Source organism: Nannobrachium achirus (assembly GCF_963921795.1).
Source record: "Nannobrachium achirus genome assembly, chromosome: 10".
NCBI lineage: Eukaryota > Metazoa > Chordata > Actinopteri > Myctophiformes > Myctophidae > Nannobrachium > Nannobrachium achirus.
This window is the reverse complement of record NC_137819.1, coordinates 17,169,722-17,174,606: the sequence shown is the minus strand read 5'-3', so window position 1 is coordinate 17,174,606 and position 4,885 is coordinate 17,169,722.

The window sequence follows — 4,885 nt, the reverse complement described above, 5'->3', positions numbered from 1 at the left end:
ATCCTCAAGCTAGCACCACTCCCCCATTGAACTCAATGGACTTACTCTATAATGTCACCGAGAATGCTGCTTCCTGATTGGCTAAAGTGGATCCTACTAGCAACCACACCTCCTGACAGGGACATGCTAGCCATTGGGAAAAGCGGGCCAACTCCCGAACGGCCGGTTCATTCCCAGCCGGTCCAGGCCGGCCATTATGAAAAAATTAAAAATAAAATGTCGGCCTTCGTTCCATTTTGGGGGCTGGGCGGCCAACAAAGTAAATCGTCACTGGCAGGCAGAAACCTTGTGTCTCCAAGTTTCAAATGTGTAAATTGTTTCGCAAAGCAAAGCCCTGCTTCATCATACAAGGCTGTTGCACAAAAGTAGTGAAAACAGCAGATCTACAAGCACACAACGCCTCGCACCGCGAGGCGTTGTGTGCTTGTAGATCGGCTGTTTTCACTAGTTTAATACATTTTTTAAATGATAAATACAAAACAAACGGTTTTGGACATACAAGGTTTCCACCCGACAACAACGAAATATAACTCATGTAATTGGCCCACTGGCTTGTCACTTGTCATGATCTGAAATGGCAAATCTTTGAGTAGCAGCAGCGCTATGGAAAGAGACCTCTCTCTATAGCGCACAATGAGGGCCTCTCCAACTCTTTTTCCCGGGCTGAAATAGGGGCCCAGCATGTCCCTGCTTCCTGATATGGCTATGTTTGCGTTCCGGACCAGAACAGTATGGTCCGGAACAGTATAGTGTGGTTTCCCTACTGGCAACCACACTAATAAAGGTTGAGTGAATGAATGGTCAGAGGGCCAAATAGGAGGGCCAGGGTCCCCTGTTAATCAGAGGACCACATGTGAGCATGTCAGTCACTGCGTTTTAATCCCATCGTCATTACAATAATGTCTGGGGAGGGAAACTTGTGAGATGAATAATAAATAAACACTAATCAGAGATGAGGGGATTGGTGCAGTATATGTGAGACTTAAGCCCCCCGCTGGGGTTCTCAGTGTGAGAAATGAGAGCGATGGAGTGAGAATCCCATCAAGGCCATTTGCATTCGTCACGCGCTCCGCGCGCCAGAGCCGCGCACGCTCCGTGCACGAGAGCTAGCTGGCGGCCCTGAAATGTAAAGTAGATGCAAAGCAAATGAAATACTACTGTGTGGGGCTGTAACTGAAAGCCGACGAAATGCCAGGAGAAAATGTACGCTCAATTAGGCTCTAATTGCACAAAAGGGACTTAATAGTGTGAGCAAGAACTACGGTATACAGACCTACCGTATAGTTAGATTAAAGGAAAATTCCAGAATAAAACATATTAATCCTTAATCAGCCTTTTATCACGTCTGTACATACCTGGTATGATGGATTTTTATCATAGTCCTTACAGTTTTTACTTCTCCTGGACTCCTCAGATCTCTCTCCCACAGCCAAAACGGCGGTCAATTGTGGTTCTCCCAAAGCGCTAATTTTCACCGCTGTAAACAATGTAGGCTACAATATAATCACAAAATAATCGTATTTTCCTCAAGACATTCTGCAATGCCTCACCAAATAAACGTTAGGTAAAAAGTACCTCATGAAAGACACGTTTCTGTGGTCATGAAGTACTTTTTACCTAACGTTTATTTGGTGAGGCATTGCAGAATGTCTTGAGGAAAATACGATACATTGTTTACAAATAATAATACAAATAATAATACACGTCAAAGTTATTTTATAAGTAATTCCATAAATAAATAATAAATAAAATCGAAGAAATGTATTGAGGAAAAAATAAAATAAATAAAGGTAATAGAATTACCTTATGACTACAGGAAGTCCGTTAAAATGCTTTGTTATGAATCCTTCTCAGTCATATTACTAGATTCTAGCGATCAATAGACTAACTAGATTATATTCTTCTGCTTTCTTATTTTTTATATATATACCACGATGCCTTGTTGTGTACATACTGGCTGTAATAACTCCAGGAGAAAGCTTTCTTTTGCGCTAAAGAAAAAGCTAAAGGAAACGCGGTAATCACGCGAGACGCGATACTTCATTCTTCTTCTGTGAGTACTATTGGGATCATGTCAACAACGGCCATTTCCCTCAACCCGCGATAAAACAATGGATTACTGGCTGTCTTGGAACTATAAATAGCAGATTTATGAAGAAAAAAGTAACTTTGCAGCGGTGAAAATTAGCGCTTTGGGAGAACCACAATTGACCGCCGTTTTGGCTGTGGGAGAGAGATCTGAGGAGTCCAGGAGAAGTAAAAACTGTAAGGACTATGATAAAAATCCATCATACCAGGTATGTACAGACGTGATAAAAGGCTGATTAAGGATTAATATGTTTTATTCTGGAATTTTCCTTTATTCCTCAGTGTGAGCAAGAAATGTACAAGACGATAATTTGATTATTGTGGTTAGGGCGAGTGTTGGAAAGTACGTACTTTGACAGAAGTTCTGTTCTTTTTTCATTTTAGAGGTAGATTCACTTAACTTGAGTTGAGTACATGAAATGTGTGATTCTTTAGACTTCTACTCCTCTACATCTCAGAGGCAAATATTGTACTTTTAGTTTACTCAACTAAAATTTGAAAACGTGTAGATTTACATTATGATTGCAAAACATACTAATAAAAAATGTACTAATGAAGCCCTATATTATGTTCAACCATTTGAAAATAGTAAATCTGCATGAAAATACGTTTACATCAGAGTATTTCTACCTTGTGGCATTGCTTTTATTTAAGTAAAGAACCTACTTGGCCTTCCATCGAGGGTTATAGGGTGGGGTGGGAGCAGGGAGTTACTGGTGTAATTGCTTAATGACTCTGTCTGAATCATTGACGTATCAACCACAGGTAGTTTATCACTTAGCAGTGCATTTCCCCATGGGTGTTGAATACCAGAACAATCAGATAGTGTTGATGAGCACGTGCAGCTCAGCTCACATCGATCAACATTGTGCTTCCAGGAGAGCAGGTGTGTTTATTATCTCTCTGGACTTCTGACTGCATCCATGATCAATCCATTGTAGATAGAGAGTGACGTGTGGGACACCGTGTGCGTAGCGGTGGAGAGGCTGGAGACCAATGAGCATGGGCCGTGGAGCAGACTCAACAATCAACAATCAAGAATCACTTTGTTTGTCAATTTCCCAGAGCACATGGGCGCTTGCACGCATGCATCCGCCCTTGGGTTACAGCAGACTGCTGGGCAAGCACTGGCGCTTTGGCATGAGATCAGCTTTCCTTCTGCATCCTAAAATAAATATTGACACTTTGGCTACAAAGGGGATCAACTTTGACCCCCCCAAAAAAAATAAAAAAATAAATGCACAGACCTGGTTGGTTGTTTAAGTTGGACAAATTGTGGCCAAAATAATATCTGTATTTTCCCAAATATGAAGATGACTGATGTCTGACATCATATTTGTTTGATATCATAGAGCACATGAGATTGACACAATATGTCCATATATGGGAATTCCCAGACATATTTATGACATCCATATATGGGCATAAAAGGGACAAACAAATTCATTTGCAAGTGTGACTGGCGTTGCGGTTGGTTGTTTAAGTTGGACAAAATATGGCCATATTTTCCCAAATATGGCTGAGCTGGGATGAGGTGTCACGCATTGGGCTTAATATTGATGACATCAGGGATCTCCATATGTGGGCATAAAAGGACAATGACAGAATTCATTTGCAACATCATTGTGATGTCAGACCAGGTCAACTATATCCTTCTGGTGAGCTGGATGATATTGATTACATCAGGGATCTCCATATATGGGCATAAATGGGACAAGGATGGAATTCATTTGCAACATCATTGTGATGTCAGAACAGGTCAGCTATATACGGACGGATGGACGGACGGACGGACGGACGGACGGACGGACGGACGGACGGACGGACGGACGGACGGACGGACGGACAGACATGAGCTGGGGAGGTTTTCATATTAAGTCAAAATAAAGAATATGAAATATCGTTCTCCCTCAGCCACTTGCAGTGCAACAAGCCTATAGCTATAAAGAAACATAAAACCTAAAACACAACATAAACATTTTTTGAAGCCAATATGTAGGCCTATGACGTGCAAAGTCATCTAAAAGTTAAAGGTATTGGACGGGAGAACCCTGTTACTGAACAGTCCACAGCAATGATTACTATCATAAATACAGTGCTTTAACCTTTTCATAATACCTTTTTGTTTTATCCAAAACTATCACTTAGGCTACCCTATCTTTAAGCACTCAAAGCCTAGTAATCCACAGTATGGTGGTGTTTTCTTTCTTCTTTTCCCCCCCAAGCTATAACACGTTATTCACATCCCTAAGTGAGCTTGTAGATCTGTTCTTGTTTTTGGAAAGCGACAGCCTCACACAACGGAGTGTAATTTAAGCTGATATTTATCAGGTAGCCTAAAAACAAAACGTATAGCTACTCGTAGCCTCATTCTGAATGTCAGGTAAAAGGTTTTTGAAATTATTAACACAGTTCTGTTCCTTTCTTTCCCCGTTTCAGATGATGAGGATTTACGTTTTTACTTGTAAGTAAAAGGCCACATTGTTTGGTGTGGCGCATCTCCACTGGAAGGGACAATTAATATCAAACTATAACTCAACGTGACTGTGACAAATGAGAACACAGTCACACTGCGCTCCTTGTCCTGTGGGAGTATTTCTCTGTAAGTGCAATGGTGGAAAGTAACTAAGTACATTTACTTAAGTAGTACTGTACTTAACCATTTTGAGGTATTCGAATCTTCTGTACTTTTACTTCTAGGCTACTCAGGGGGGCTTGCAGGATGAAATGACTAAGGGGGCCGTTGAAAAGGGGGTCAGGGGGAACATATTTTTTATATAGGCTAGTAATACTGAAC